This window comes from Zootoca vivipara, chromosome 5, assembly GCF_963506605.1.
Source record: "Zootoca vivipara chromosome 5, rZooViv1.1, whole genome shotgun sequence".
In the NCBI taxonomy this organism is placed as follows: domain Eukaryota; kingdom Metazoa; phylum Chordata; class Lepidosauria; order Squamata; family Lacertidae; genus Zootoca; species Zootoca vivipara.
The window spans coordinates 74,094,372-74,111,703 of NC_083280.1; the positions used below are offsets into that span (position 1 = coordinate 74,094,372).

Here is a 17,332-nt window from a genome sequence, read left to right on the forward strand (position 1 = left end):
TTCAGAAGAAGAATGGGACATAGATTTCCTGCGTTTGGAAAAAGTGATAGCAGTACGAAAACTCACACCAAAAAAAAAAAAAAAACCCACAGCGTCCCATCATAGTTTAAAGGAAACAAAATACAATTGACTCATGCTATTTTTTATCATAAGGCTGATGAGAAACAAAAATACAGTTTGGCCAAATAAGGTTGGTGCCTTAGATATTTCAGTGCCCTAGGTTGAATATTAAAATCTGCTAAATTCAATTAAATCTCCAGTCACCATCAACATCTGGAACTTATTGGTTTCAGTGCAGCTTCTATAATTCGTGAATTGCCTGCCTTTGGGAGCTGATTCCCATTCGACTTCTTGTCCTTAGGTATGCATACCTGAGTCTCAAATACACATGCACCCTGTTGAACCTGAACACAGCAAATCAGGCGGGGTGTGCTCATTAAGATATATTTTCTCACACTGAAAGGACGTCCATTATCTATGCAGAAAATCATAATGCATGAAGTCTGAAAATTTGGTGGGGGTGGGGAATGCCTGGTGTGGCCCTCAGCATTAAATAATAATCCACCCTGTCATAGACTGATCGAAGAATCACATAAAAAGTTAAAGGGACCCCTGACCATTAGGTCCAGTCGCAGACGACTCTAGGGTTGTGGTGCTCATCTTGCTTTATTGGCTGAGGGAGCCAGCGTACAGCTTCCAGGTCATGTGGAAGCTGTAGTCAGGTCATGACTAAGTCGCTTCTGGCGAACCAGAGCAGCACACGGAAACGCCGTTTACCTTCCTGCTGCAGCGGTACCTATTTACCTACTTGCACTTTGACGTGCTTTCGAACTGCTAGGTTGGCAGGAGCTGGGACCGAGCAATGGGAGCTCACCCATCGCAGGGATTCGAACCGCCGACCTTCTGATCGGCAAGCTCTAGGCTCTGTGGTTTAACCCACAGCGCCACGTGCGTCCCTTGCAAAGAATCACATAGGCAAGCATAATAGTTATGAACTTTGGCCTAGGAATCATCAGTAGTCAGGGGGTAGGTAGACTTTCAACTCCCAAATGACACATTGGAAAGAATAAAGGGAAAAGGGTTTCTATAATCTTGCTGAAGAGACAAGGCACTTTTCAATTCAAATTAATATTTAACTTTAAAAAACAAACAGCAGTGCAACTGGCTGCAGTGGAAACTTTAACAAAGCCCCTAACAGTTCTGCCCCATATACACTTTTGCTGGAGTGGCCATAAAGGGAAACTATAGTAGAAGCCATTGCATCTCAGATGACGGCTGTAAAGTAACAAAATATGGTAGCCCACAAAGAACCATTAAATCACAACAATAGTAATAATCCATGCAACAAATGTGAGGAATCCTTGTTCTAGGTGGCCGGTCCCATTAGCTCAATGGGAGCCATTTTTTTTACTGCCCCCTCCAATATTATTTTGTGCCCAAGATGAATGCCATTAGACATTGAAAACTGCTAGCTAACATTTCCCAACTTTGAAGGTCTTAATGTATTCGAATAAATATGCAAAACAAAGGAAAATGATCACAGTTCACAAATAGTTAAATTGCAAAAGATTTTAAAGGCTAATAATAAAAAGTGGTTCACAGCATCCTTTATTTTAAATAGCCCTGTCAACTCTGCAAAGTAACCCTGAATTATTGTCTCCAAGTAGCAGATTTGGGTGAGACTATGAGAGAGTAGCTTGCCCAAGGCCGCCTACCATATTCATGGCAAATGTGAGATATGATTCAGAGAAGTCCTTGATCAGAGATGCTATTCTAGCTGTCATGCAAACCAAACGTACAGAAAGACATGGCCCATTCATTCATTGTGGTACAACCCCCCCAGATATCACACAGTTTTCGGCTATGGGCAAATAATTTTCTATATGTATAGATGGTCTAAGTCTCAGACAACAAGAGTAACCTGAATGTAGCATTACTCTGGTTTTACAGCATGAAATATTTCCTATTAATGTTGGGTGAGTCGTCCTCAAAATGCGGGTTTATTTTTTCAATTCGTTTATTTTGATTGACATCAAGAAGTGTTGTTACAGAGCACAGGTTGCTGAAAGGAGCTATTAACATAGCTGAAGTCCAGCTAGCTACCTGGGCGTATTGTAAGAGATCAGTGCTGCTGCCAAAGGCTTTTAATGAGAATGGAATGTATTACTTCATTTCAAATACCTAGATCGTTGACATGTACCAAACACAAAGTACTCTTGGAATTCTCTGGCAGTTGCTGGGATCATGTAAGCGAACTTCCACAACCCACACCGTTTCCCACTCATTTCGTCTCACAAACTTAACAAATGCATTAAGTAATGATCGAAATCCTATCCTCCCCTGCCGCTTTTTACTCTAAATGCTATGCTTATTTTCTGATGCGACTATTCCGTTCTGGCCTGTAGGTATTAGGGCCTCTCAGAAACATTTTAAAAAGACACTATTTTTGTATGACAGTAATGTACTGTGATAGCCATTCTCTATCCCTCGCTTGCCTCCAGCTTCACAGAATTATAGAAATCTCTGTTGCATTCCCCCACCTCCTTTAAGTGCACAGGAAAGGACTGAGATGAAGGAAAGGAGTGGAACATGCATAAAGAAGCCAAATAACTTAGTAACAGTAGTTGAAACCATCTCCAAAAGGAGGCAGTGCTAGCTGTCTTTTTTAATATTAGTAATAATTTATTATTTATACCCCACCCATCTGGCTGGGTTTCCCCAGCCACTCAGCTTCCAACCGAATATTAAAAACAATACAGCCAAATATTAAAAACAATACAGCATCAAACATAAAAAAACTTCCCTAAACAGGGCCCCCTTCAGTTGTCTTTTAAAAGTAAAATAGTTGCTTATTGCCTTGACATCTGCTGGGAGGGCGTTCCACAGGGCGGGTGCCACTACCGAGAAGGCCCTCTGTCTGGTTCCCTGTAACCTCACTTCTCGCAATGAGGGAATCGCCAGAAGGCCCTCGGTGCTGGATCTCAGTGTCCGGGCTGAATGATGGGGGTGGAGACGCTCCTTCAGGTATTCAGGACCGAGGCCGTTTAGGGATTTAAAGGTCAGTTCCAACACTTTGAATTGTGCTCGGAAACGTACTGGGAGCCAGTGTAGATCTCTCAGGACCGGTGTTATGTGGTCCCGGCGGCCACTCCCGGTCACTAGTCTAGCTGCCGCATTCTGGATTAATTGCAGGTCACCTTCAAAGGTAGTCCCACTTTTTTTAAAAAAAACAAATGCCTAAATAGATGCATGTTAATGAGATACCAATGTCAGATACCCCTTCTCCACCACTGTGGAAACTTCTGTGGGCATTGCCCTACCAACAAGAGTGGAGCTCTGACATCAATCAGTAGGGCGGAAAAAGGCAGAATGGAGGAAAGCATTGATATGAAGGATCCATTTTGTGCAAACAGAGGCCTATGGAAAAGCTAAGGTGTCATATCTTTGTTAATGTATGCTGAGTTTTGAAAACGGGCACTAGCTATTGAAATGAACATTCAGACCATATCTATAAAATACAGTCGTACCTTGGAAGTTGAACGGAATCCGTTCCAGAAGTCCGGAAGTCTTTCAAAATGTTTGGAAACTACAGCACAGCTTTTGATTGGCTGCAGGAAGCTCCTGCAGCCAATTGGAAGCCGTGGACCCCCCATCGGATGTTCGGCTTCCAAAAATAGCTCGCAAACCAGAACAGTCACTTCCAGGTTTGCAGCGTTCTGGAGCCAAAATGTTCGGGAACTAAGCTGTTCGAAAACCAAGGTACAACTGTAATTGCTTTCTCAGTGATAGGAAAACATATATTTGAAAGTGATGTTTCTAAAATTCTGTAGAAGCATCTGCCAGCCACCAGGGCCCTGCCACCCACCCGCCATCATGAAAGCAGCTTGGTCACACGCCATGTTCTCAACTCTGCTCTGTGGAGTGGCTCTCTTGTGTAACGGCAAACAAATGTACCTATTTTCATCCAGCAACTGTTAGAGGTTATGTGAAACTTAGGGTATTAATAACCTCATTCATTCAAATATGCCTATGCTTAAAAGTTAAGCAGATGGTTAAGCTCCTTGACTAAATCAGAGACAGAGTTCCACAAACATTTCCAAGGAGAGTTCCCATGAGAATAGGGGGGGGGGGCGAGTGTCTTGGGGTGGGGGTTAGGGAAGGAGCCACCTGGGATATTAACTGGAATATGTGATCCTTGTTTATTGGAGAACGTCTCTCTTGCAAAGTTAGATTGGCTTTTAGCCACCACACCCATAATCCCCAGTTGGCACCTGGTATGAAACCTTCCAGTTGGCAATGGGCTCTGAACTTGTTATTCAAAACTGTACGCAGATCTCCGAACTGGCAAGGAGAACCTCTCTCTCCCCCTCAAAGGAAGATCCTATTAGAAGAGGCAAACTGAGTATTCCCAATGAGGAGGGCGAAAGGAGGACCAATTCCACAAGTGGCAAGTAGTTGTCCAGAAGGCAAGTGGCACAACCTGGCCCTGGATGATGCCTGGTTGGGGGAAACACCTGGGAAATGTATGCAACCCAACATAGATACAAATAAAGATAAACCTGCAAATTATGTAGCAGCAGATCAGTGGGTCGAAGGTTAGAAAGGCGAAAGGCCCTTCCTTGCCCTGTTACCCAGTATCCTCCTACTGGAAATGAGGACACAGGTGAAACCTGAGCCCTGCCACAGAGCTGTACTATCCCTGCCATGTTGTATCTGCACTAGCACAACCGGACACCTTCACCTGCCCCAGCTGCAACAGAACATGTCTCTCCCGCATTGGTCTCCACAGCCACAGCAAGCGCTGCAGCTTCCAACAGCTTGACTTCCAACATCAAAAGGTCCACTCCTCCATTGTATCCCGAAACAGGTGGATGCCAGGATGAAGCATGCCACTTTATTTTCTCCCGCTGCATGTGCTTGTCTGGGTAAATAAATAATCAAACAAGCAGGTGTGTACTGCAAGGCCTCTCAAAAGTGGTTGGGACAGGCTGCATAGTGGAAAAGACAAATGTTGCTACATTGGAAATGTTGAAAAAATGACTTTCCTTTCCCCTAGCTCAAAAGTGTTTTCTCCTATTCAGGACAAGAGCTTTTGTAAGACTGCAGTCTAGTAGAGTCAGCACTAGAATAAAAAAACCTATAAGCAATAAAGTTATTCCACGCTTACCAGTAGAGTGTGTGTGTGTGTGTGTGTGTGTAACATCTTTATGGGGGGGGGAAGAGTCAGCACTGATTTATTTTTATTTTTTTAGGAAACAGGGTAGATTAAGTTGACATGCCATTAAATGTTCTAGACATTTCCCCATGACTCCCCCCCCCCTCCTGATGTGTAACTATAGCAGTGATTGTACTTGTTGGCAGAGCTGTTTTTCTGCCACATGGTATGCATATTTCAGCATCCAGCATTATTAACTCATGACCAATTGTCAGTTGATCATTATCTAACATATGAGGAAGCCAAAAAATAATCCCTTATTTGGGCAAAAGCAGCCATTCTCCCCTACTGTCTATATTTTCCCTTCCTTCCCAGGCCCTTTAGTTGGTTTATTATTTGCTGTCAACAAAGAACCAGAAGCTACATGTATATTTTTTATTTAAAAAAACTGCAAGAAGGGAAAATCAATCTTTATCATGTTTTAAACACTTAGCTGGCATTATTAAACCAAGCAGATTTGTTCCCTGAAAGAAAACTCTCAGTTGCCCTCTAGTGATCATCTTGATGCTACACAGAGTAAGAAGAAAAATCTGCATGCAAAATACAATGTGCAGTCAATGTTAACAACTGATGGGAAGAGACATTCGCAAAGCTAAAGGTTATACAAAACTTGCCAGTTTTATATACTCAATTGCTAAAGCTTTTCCTGGATTGTACCATTTCAAGCTGAGGGGGGGGGGTAAGTTATACGTTCAAATGCTTCAAATTGGGGAAGGGTGTGTGTGTGTGAAAAATACCATGGTAGGGACAAGGCTGAATGCAGTCTTTCTCTCTGACATACTAGGTTTGTGTGCACAAGTTGTATCATTTAGATGAAGCAGCTCTCGAGAAGTTATTCCTCCACCTGCAGCTTGAAGTGGCACTGTCCACAAAAAGCTTTATCAGGACGCGCCCTTTATACTCCAGCTCCGATGAAGTCAATGGAAGTTACTTCCAACAGTAATATACTTTGGACTGCGGGGGTCAGCCTGCTTGTGGTGCATTCTCAGAACGGGGCCGTTCAGAATGAAAACAACAACAAAGAGATTTGGCACCGTGACATGCCGCTTTAAAAATGAAATAAAGCTAGCGTAGTTCACAATTCATAGGTCAAAGGGGTGGCGTAGAAGCTGCAAAGGCAGGGGAAAGTGCTGGGAAAAGACCCTCCTCTGAAACCCTGGGGAGTTGCTGCCAGCCAGTGTCAGCAATATTGAGCTAGGTGGACCAAGTCTTGACTTGACAGAAGGCAGTTTCCTCTGGGAGTCCAATAGGGGACCTACTGAGCAAGGACATCTTGCCCTAAACCCACAACTGGAACATGGAAAACTGCCTTATTCCGAGTCAAACCATTGTCCATCTAACTCACTGTCTGCACTGACCGGCAGAAGCTCTCCAGGGTTTCAGACAGGGTCCTCTCCGAACTCTACCTGGAGATGCAAAGGGATTGGGATTGGGACCTTCTGCATGCAAAGCAGATGTTCTGCCACTGAGTTTTAGGCCCTCCTTCCACCCCAAAAGTAGTAAGGTGAACCTTAATAGCTTATCCCTGTTCACCACCTCTGCTTATTACACTTCCCATAACGGGGGCACAGGACAAAGCTATCTTAGCAACTGCAGGGACTCATATGGGAAATGGCATTGCCCCAAACAGAGGGTGTTTATAAGCCATGCCTTTTCAGCCTTCTTGCCCAACCACTTTTAAAGCATGGATGGTGTTTACCATTACACATGTACAGGATGCGGGGCAAAGGCTTTTAACAAGGGTTTAAGCCTTTCACGAGAAGTCACAGCATCTATTACTTTCTGTAAAGCTTCATTTCTAACCTAAAACAGCTTGACATGCCCACCAGCTCAGTATTATAGGATTCTAGGGTAAATGGGAGTCTGTAAAATTCCCTAATATGGAAAAGAAATGGAGTTGCTTTTCCCCCCTGAAGAAACAGTTTGTTTCTGCTAATGAGTAACATGTGCAGAGATTTGACACAACCAAACACAACCGGACCAGGTGTGTATCTTTCTTCCGCCTCCTCCACCTATTTTGCTTAAAAAAGAAGCTGTTGGCAGCCTTAAACTGCACATTTAATATTAGATTACTAAATTGATTTAACACAAAATAGTCAATTCAATTTAAGATACAGTTGGAGAGGCTTGAACAATTTATTGAGCAACAAACCCATTTCTAAAATGCAAATGAGGTGGTGTTAAAACAAACCTATAAGGGCACATTTGGAGGAGAGGAAAGCAGCAAAACAAATGCATTTTCCATTAGTAAAGATGCCAAACATTTATTTTGCTTGACTGTTGCTTTGATAAATCACTATTTCTCAAACAGCCAGTCTTTGTTAGCCTTTTTTTTAAATGTCCTGTTATTGTTAACATTGCATGAGGAATGCCTGCATACTTCCATTTTGTTCACTTTCAAAGTACAAGTAAGTAATAAAGAGTTTCGCAATAGGAACAATCCATTCTTCCCACTACATCATCAGCACCCTTGAAATACTGCTATTATAAAACTAAACAGTAAGCTCTTTAGAAACACTATACATGACGTTGCTTGCTTGTTCTGTTTAGATCAACCACAGTTGTGCAACTTCAAAATGTTTTTCTTCCCCAACTTTTTCCTTCTCTGAAGAAACTGATATATCATCTTAATATTTATAGAAAGAAAACGTAAATTCTTTTTTTTGGGGGGGGGGGGTTATGAAGAGAATGTAAAAGTCATCTCTATAATTTACTGGAAGAGGACATGTTAGAGTGCTTGGAATGTGGGAAACCATAATTGGAAAATAAGGTTTTCTTATTTTAATCTGGATAACACTGAAATGCCACAAGTTGTGGTCTAAAGCATATAAACAGGAAAACTGAAATGTGGATCATTTTGATTTGCATAATCTGACATTTATAGAGTACCTCATTACAAATGGGTTTGGAGAATGTTTTGCAACATACATGCTAAAATTATGGGGCAAAGTCAATACCTCAAGTCTAGCAATGTTTCATTATTTGTGCACCTTTGCCGTACATTCTTATCATCAATGCATGTCAGTAATGCAACTGAAGGGGACTAAGCTTGGGATGGGGTTTAGCAAGGATTGGAAGTATGCCATAGTTTTAGCCTCCAGACATTGTGCCATTGCATGTGTCTACTGGACACATTGTATTCTGGCCACAACCCTACAAAACCATTGCAGACTAGAAATATGAAAGTCAAATTGACTGAACCTGATTGTGGTTACACAGAGCGGCATTGTGTTGCAAGCTACAAATGAAGGTCTACTACAGGCATCCCTAAACTGCGGCCCTCCAGATGTTTTGGCCTACAACTCCCATGATCCCTAGCTAACAGGACCAGTAGTTCGGGAAGATGGGAATTGTAGTTTAAAATATCTGGAGGGCCGAAGTTTGGGGATGCCTGGTCTACTGTAAAAGGATATTGTAGTAACAACTGAAAGGCAACCTGCCAGGCTTCCCAAGAAAAAGGGATCCAGCACAGGCCTCCTCCAAGGTGGGCCTTCTTCTCTATCAGGATCTCCAAATACGTAGTCTGATACATTTGCAATGGTTTCTAGGTCAGCACATACAGGAAGCCCTGCCAGTAGCTTAAAGAGCTCTTGCTACAGAAGTTGCAATTTGTCTGAAAAATTGCAATACCAAGGGTCTTCTATTTCCATGCAAACTATTAAGTAGGAGTGGACCTGTAAAAAAATAATAATGGCGGCATTGATCCAAAAGCCAGATATCGACTGTGGCAAAACAAACAACAACATTTACTCAAGAAAAAAAGTGCTCATCTTCATCAGAATCATCACTGCTAGAAGCCTTTATGAAGATATCACTAAACAGTTTTTCTTGAACTAAATACATTTATCTTCTAAACTGAAAAGACAAAAGAGTAGGGTAGCATTACCTCAGTGTCTAATTATAATAATTTCCGTTGACCACAAATGCAGCATGAACAGATGGACATAATTTACAAATGGTGCCTGACTATTCTGCATTCCACACATCGGTATTATAGATCTCAGAGGATGTGAATATAAATTCTTTGACACAACCTTCTCATTTTCAGGCACTGCTGAGCAACATTTTCTCCCTGGGTAGAAACCAACTGAGTGGCCGTGCTACTTTCCAATCACTTGAGTGGAATTTCCATTTTCTCCTTTTCCCAAGTTCGAGCTAAGGATTATTTAAAAACTGCTCAATGACTTGCAAGATAATGACAGGAAGAAGTTAGGAAAATAATAATCACTCCCCAGTAATTATTGATTTCAGTGGCACTTCCAAGTGAGCATAGTTCTGACTGCAGCCTTAGTGTTATTGGTATATTAATGCTGTCATTAATTAGAAAGGAATTCGGGTTCAACCCCCATTTCTGAGATACTTATCCATTCTGATCTATCCTCTGTAAACACATTAGTCTTTTACTGTATTCCATCTTTGCCCGTGCTTCAAACGTGCAACTGCCAACATTTTGAATGGGTTATCTTCTCTTACTGACACCTTTGTTTCACAAGCGTAACCCTGCTTTATTCTGAAGCCAACCTAAGATCAGATTATAACTGTGGCTCAGTCAAGGAGCAAAAACACTCCAACCCACGTCCCACTGCAGCACGCTAAGTTACACATGCTCAACAACTGCAAGCGTTTCCTCCACATTCAGGAGGTTATGATGGCATAGTAAACGGCATTGTAGATTGCAAAGGTGGTGGAATGAGACAAGCAACAAGCTCATTTTGCACCATACCACTCATCTGATAGCTTAACTGATAGGCGTCTGCTACAAGAGCAGTGGGTCAGCCAGGGTTAGAACCAGGGTGAGTTTGAATGCCTAATAAACCTCTGTCATTCTGAAATTTTGGCAATTAAAAAAAAATCATGCTGGGTCTCAATACATAAATAAACCAGTAAGTATTTCAAGCTGCCACTAGAATCATAGAATTGTAGAGTTGGAATTGTAGAGTTGCAACGCAGGAATATGCAGCTGAAACCTGCAACCTTGGCATTATCAGCAACACGCTCTAACCAACTGAGCTATCGAGGCTCTTGAAACAGCCTGTCAGATAATTGTCAAAGTATCTTCACAAATCCGCACCATAACCATTATATTGCACTTGCACCCTGTTCTGCTTTCAAGGTGTGCACCAAATTTTGGCTCTGCATTTGCCTTAATCATTTCAATACCCCATGAGTAAATGAGTGAACTCGAAGCATATATAAATATGCATAATTTATTCTAAACACACACGCACGCACCGTGAAGTCTTAAGTAAACATCTCAAAAAACATGTTTGCTTATAAAATTACTCCAAGTCCCAATCCATAAAGCAGGTACTTTAAAATTCAAGCGAAGATTTGCCCTTCCAAATCAATAAAATGCTTTTATAAAGCAGAGAGATTGATTTGCAGCTTTAAACTTACAGTAATGTAGTATTTTAGAACTTTCATAAATAATGCTTTTATCCTGATTGCAAAATAATACACTGCCATGCAAACAGAGGTGGGGGAGGGAGAGGGAGAGAGATTACACAGAAGTAAAGATTTGTTCAACAGGAATTAAAACGTTGGGTTTTGTTTCTTCCTTTTTGGGATGAATGATAGCTACCATTTCACTACTGAAGAAAAACACTTCCCATGCTAAGTAACAACCACATTGTACAGTATTTAATCCCCTTTCCCCCCTTTTTGGTGCCTTTTGAGTCTATTAGCCAGCAATACTTAGTTTATAAAACCTGAACCAAATACATTCCCATGTTTGTAGAACAGTGGACCTTTAACTACACTAATAACAGCAGTGGCTCTTGAACAGAGGTGTGATCATGTTCGAAAGGGAAACAGTCACAAACAGTGGACAATTCAGAAGAATATACAGTGCACTTGTGTTCAACTGCATGCGCCTCAAAGCCTTATGCAACTATTCATTTTCTGTTTCATTTGGCTGCAATCCCAGCTTGTTCTGTGCTATGCCACACTAATTTTATAATAATAAACTGTTTCACAATTGTTATGCAGTCATGCAAATAAAGAGGTTGTGGGAGACATTTTCGCCTGATGATCTTCCTAGCAAAAGACACCATCTTGAAATTACATTTAGCCTGATGAATGAGAAGGGGGCGAGGTTAAAATAAGCAGTGTCCTAGGACATGTGAGAGTTTTGGGAAATATTTTTCTTAAAACAGCCGCTTCAATACCAGTAATCATGCCTACTGAACCCTCGCCTACTGATCTTCTCACCAAGCCCTCCCACACTGCTCCAAAGCCATTCCCCCACCCCAAGTTTTTCCTCACCTGTTAAAATCCAGATTCACTACAACTTGCAACCAGAAAGCAGATTGCATCACACAGCAGATGGAACAGAAGGCAAAGCCAAGGGGCGCAAGACAGCCATATTAACAAACTGGTTTTCCAAATTTCAACGGTTAAACGTTCTTCAGGGGGAAATGGCTCAACATATAAAATCACAAATCCGATCAGTAGCGATTTCTTACACTGCAATCTTATGGCATGTCTGCTCTGAAGTAAATCCTACTGATTTCAGTGGGGTCCCATTCTCAGGTAAGCACACTTAGGGCTGCAGTTTACATTTAGTATGTTATACGACTGTGGAGAGAAGAGCCTCTCTATGCTTTGGAAACCTGAATAGAATGAAGGTGTTGCCACTACAGCCATAGAAGAGAAGGCAAATAAAGTTCCCTCAGAGCTGTGTGGGGCTATTTCTTCTTCAAAGAGACCAAGAATGCTGACCAAAAGGAGATTCTGGTCTGGCTTAGTGTTACAGCCAAGCTGGGTCATTATCTATAATCAGAGCCCAACTTTCCCCTAAAGTTTCTATGGAGTGAAGTACAGTACAGTACATTCAAGTACAGTACAGTCATACCTCGGTTTAAGTACGCTTCGGTTTGAGTACTTTCAGTTTAGTACTCCGCGGACCTCTCTGGAACGGATTAATCCACTTTCCATTACTTTCAATGGGAAAGTTCGCTTCAGTTTAAGTTCGCTTCAGGTTAAGTACGCTTCAGGTTAAGTACGGACTTCCAGAACCAATTACACTCATAATTTGGGTTAAGTATGCTTCAGGTTGAGTACTCCGCGGACCCGTCTGGAACGGATTAATCCACTTTCCATTACTTTCAATGGGAAAGTTCGCTTCAGATTAAGTACGCTTCAGGTTAAGTACGGACTTCCGGAACCAATTGTGTACTTAAACCGAGGTACCACTGTACCAGTATTACAGAGAAGTTAAGTTTTGGGAGGGAAGAACCCCATACACACAACTTTTGCTCAACACAGTATCCTGGAAACAGTAACTAACACATTTTAATCCCACATTTCTACCTTCCTGTGAAGAGTCCTGGGTGGCATCTATGGAGGAATCCCATTTCCCCTGTCACAACAATCCTAAGAGGTAGGTCATGCCAAGAGAAAGTGAATAGTCCAGGTGAGTTTTGTGACACAATAGTGATCTGAGACCAAGTCTCCCTGGTTCAGTGCACTATATCCCAAAGCAACTCTCAGCAAATGTTTATCCACCTTGCTGGGTTCATAACAACCTGCAATCTAGGAAACCTAAACATTGATCATACTCCGTTTGTGATAAAATAACAAAGTCAAAACGCACCTGCAATTTTATATATTTTTATTAGCACGATGCAGCATGATTCTCTGATATGCCAACAAAACTTGTGATGGGCAGGTAGAGCAAACAGAAAGAAAATCACAGGAAACCATGGTGCCTGCAAAGATTCTATGCAAAACTGTTACATCAAATCCTCCCTTTGTCTTTGGAATTATCTCAGGGCCATCTCCTGAAACAGGAACGGAGTATCAATAGCACTTGAGGTAAATGGATGTATTTAATCATGGACTAGTGCCAACAAAGCAATATTAGACTATGAGACAACTTGACTGCTGTCTCCCCGCTGTATCCTGTTACAACTTCTAAAGTTGGATTTCGACAGCAGTTTCTCCCAGAGTGCGCTCATCTGCAGGGCAGCAGGTTGGTGAAGGTCATGACTACAACTCCCAACGGCATGAAGCCACATGGCTGTGTTGGCAGGGGATGATGGGAGTTGTAGTCCAAAACATCCGAAGGGCACCGGTTTGGTGGATGCTATAGCACTAAACCAGAATCACTCCAGTGTATTCTTATTATTATTGGACAAAGCGGGTTTTTGAATCATGGAAGGACAGAACTAGATGGGACCTTGAAGGTCAGAGCTGTACCACTTTGGAGTGGAGATGAGGAAGCAAGAGTTTACAATGCTTCCCTCACCCAGCATTTCAGGTAGGAATCTAGGCTCCCTTAAGAGAACTGACCCACTTCGGAAGAAACAAAATACAGAAAAAAAATAAAAATAAAAATTCTTCCAGTAGCACCTTAGAGATCAACTAAGTTTGTCATTGGTATGAGCTTTTGTGTGCATGCACACTTCTTCATATACACTGAAGAAGTGTGCATGCACACAAAAGCTCACACCAATGACAAACTTAGTTGGTCTCCAAGGTGCTACTGGAAGAAGAAAAAATTATTTTGTTTCGACTACGCCAGACCAACACGGCTACCTATCTGTAACCACTTTGGAAGATTCACCCTCCCAGAGGACTGGTGTTCATCCCAGCCTTACCAATTTCACACTGGAATATTAGCAAGTCCTCATGTTCATAGACACCATAGGATCCAGGGCAGCGCAACTAAATGCTTAGATTTGAACCATTTTTGCCATCCAAATAGCTAGCCTGGAATGGGCAGGTTTGGCACTTGTCTGGTTCAAAACTCCCCCTCTTTTCAGATAGTTATGTTTATTTCAGCCTCGGTGGGTGTTTTAATCAACATATGCAAATGAGCCATGGCATTTTCTCCCTGCCGCCTTCCCTGAGAGAGGTGGAAACTCTATAGCAGGTCATGGTAGGCGGTGCATCAGAGCCCCTGGCTCTAAAATACAAATACTCTATTGGCTTTCTCCTTCAGGCCTGGGCCTAGGCCACTAAAAACCCGACTCATTTAAATTTATAGGTGAGAGAAACAGTGAGTGGATTGCCTCTGAACCGGGTTACAAGTGCAAATGAAAGAATATATAAATATATAATATAATATATGATTATTGGCCTCATAAATGCACTCCCTTGATTTGTAATTATTTTGCTTTTTTTTGTCCAGGACTTGTAGAAGCCATCCTAATGCCTTCCTTGACTCACCTGCAGTGGCAGCTGACATTTTTGTTCAGTCATCTCAGCCTCTTTGGCTCTGCAGCATGCTACTTGATGGTTGCTAGGCAACTATTGTTGAATACATGCATAAGACATTAATTGTCTGAGCACTTTTTAAAAGAGAGAGAGAGAGAGAAATTCTTCAAAGCTGAGGACACTGTCATATCTAAAATTGGACATGTTCTTTATCACAGTCATTTCTCATAGTTTGTGCGCTGTGTGTTTGTGTCAAAGGGTGAAATGAGTCACAAATTACTCAGACATCAATCCCAAAATTGTAAGTAGCCTCATCTATAGCAATGACTCATTCAAAGAATTCTATGTCTTCTTAATCTTCTGCTTTTCATTATTCTGCTTGTCATTTCATATACTTCTGCCTGACATACATTTGCCCTATTTTTATTTTCTATATCAGCAAAGGATATAGAATAGAAGGTATATCTGTAACTTATTATTTCTGTTCATTTAGAGCATCGTTCACCGCAACCCATAATGGAACCAGCGAGAATTCTCATTTGTTTCACTTCAAAGGGACACCATAGCTTCACAGCTGATGCCAAATATTCTGCACTGATTTACTAGAAAGTGCAGATTATATTGTACAGTGCCCCCCAAGCATTCCAGTGTCATGAACAAGCTGCAGAGAGGCAGTAAACACAGACTTCCATAAATTGACTCAAACTTTACCAAATAAACAACTGCAGGATCTTAAGGTGGGTAATAATTTTAATGACTAAATTCCCACTGTCACGACTAAAGCTAACACGAGATGTAAGACACACACAGCTAACGAAAGTACAGCCTGTATCTCATGCAGTCCCTCCGCTAAATGTTTTTGATAGGTCTGTCAGATGATTGCAGGATCAGTGGGATTCAGCCTAATGAGGATAAGTACGTTGCTGATACAGGAATTTGTTATTCCAAGCAACTGGCTGGAAGAAAACCAAGGGAGCTTCTTTCTGGAACCACCAGCGAATTTTGACTAAGGCAAAATTTGAGGGACATTTGGAGGCTACTGCTTATGCTGACATCCTCAGGAATTTTAAGAAAAGTACGAAGAATTTTAAGAAGATTAGTGAAATCTCTCAGAAAGGGAGGAGGTTTACATCTCCGACCCTCTTCAGTGCCTCTCAATGGCAAAACCCCACAATGTTGTAAGCGTGATGGATTCATTTATATCAAGGCATTTTAAACTATGAAAGAGGGGTGGGCGAGATAAATTTAAACCACTGAGTCAAATCAGCTTTCTCATTTTGTAAGTCATGTGCTTCTTTAACAAATGGACATACCAACTGGATTCTAACAAACATTTCACGCATGGCGGCTGCAAGGATGTTCTCATTATCTGGAGAATTTTTCATCTGTAACCAACATGGTAAACCAAGTATTACCACACTCAGCTCCCTCCAGATTTTCAGTCCCCAAAGGTACAAATTACCTGGGCTCTACGTCACGGCCAGTAAAAGGCCATGGGTAGCCATAAAATCCGGACCCAGAGATTGCATTTTCAGCTGAGGTTCTCTGAATTAGTTATTTGAGCAGAAGTCCATAAGGTTTTGCTCAATTGGGCAGGCAAGGGCAGAAGTCCACATTTTTATCAAATCTGACGAATCCAGAAGCTTCATGCTGCCTGCCAATCACAGGGGTCTCAGCCCCTGAGATCTTTGGTTCAGATCCAGGAGACTACATGACCTCAGGAACAGATGATAGGTTCTGCTCAAGATTAGAACCACCAAGTGATAAATTTTAAAGCATCTATTATGAGGCAAAGATTCAGCTTAAACCACCCAAAAGTACCCTCCTTGACAAGATTCTATACTCACTCATTTCAGCTTCTCTTACACTTCCTAAGAATTAAAAATTGACCTTTTAAAAGGTTCTCCTCCTCCTCCCTTACTCATTGGTTGCTAACACACACTTTTTAATTAATGGAGTCATTAAGATTATTATACAAAAATTCCAGGTGAATCAAGAGAGAGGTGGCGGAGTAATCTGAAAGAGCTATTTAAAACTCACATTGCATCTCTGCTTGATTTTTTGAGCTTGTATTAGTCAACATACTTCAGCCAACTTATTTTAAAATGGTATAATCAAGTAACATTTTCCAGCTTTGACTCAACCCAAAGAACAAAATAAGAGTGCTTCTCACTGTCTATAATGAGGATAATGTACAAGGTATTTTGGTGAAGTTAAAAGCCAAGTTATACCCCCCAAAATAAATTAGAACATGCACACGCATTTAACTATATATGTGACAAATCTCTAACCTCAGCAGGCACAGCTAATAGAGAATTCAAATGCTATCAGGACAGTGGTTCTACCAACCATCGGTTCAGTCAGAATTCAACACAAATAGCATGAGGGTCTAATATACAGCCCTCAGTGTTAGCATACACATGCATTTGTATCACTTTATTTCTCTGCACTGGCAGCTAAACATGTGCTTTGACTCAACTGAAAAACATTGCATTTGAGGGGTGGTTATGTGCAAATTTGGTCCAGGGTGTTAATAAGAGCTATCCCATTTACACATGCAAGCCATCACTTGAATGCCTTGCGACTCAAATGTTTTGGCTCCCGCACGCCACAAACCCAGAAGTGAGTGTTCCGGTTTGCGAACGTTCCTTGGAACCCAAACATCTGGTGTGGCTTCCGCAGCTTCTGCTTGAGTGCAGAAAACTCCTGCAGCCAATCGGAAGCTGTGCCTTGTTTTTCGAACGTTTTGGGGGAAGATGAACAGACTTCCGGAACAGATTCCGTTCGTCAACCAAGGTACGACTGTATGAACAACCTGCATCTCATACAGTTAAAAAATAATGAAAAAAAAGCTATATGCCCACTGCAAAGCATTATGCACTCATAAAAGCCAGTACCAACCTTTATAGACCGAGAGAGAGAGAGAGAGAGAGAGAGAGAGAGAGAGAGAGAGAGAGA

At 41.7% G+C, this 17,332-nt stretch overlaps 1 protein-coding gene across 1 annotated transcript in view; it reads right to left on the reverse strand.

Annotated features, from left to right (window-relative positions):
* Positions 1-17,332, reverse strand: part of ARID5B (AT-rich interaction domain 5B) — a 183,970-nt gene that overhangs the window by 66,864 nt on the left and 99,774 nt on the right. The gene's annotated exons all lie outside the window — the stretch shown is intronic.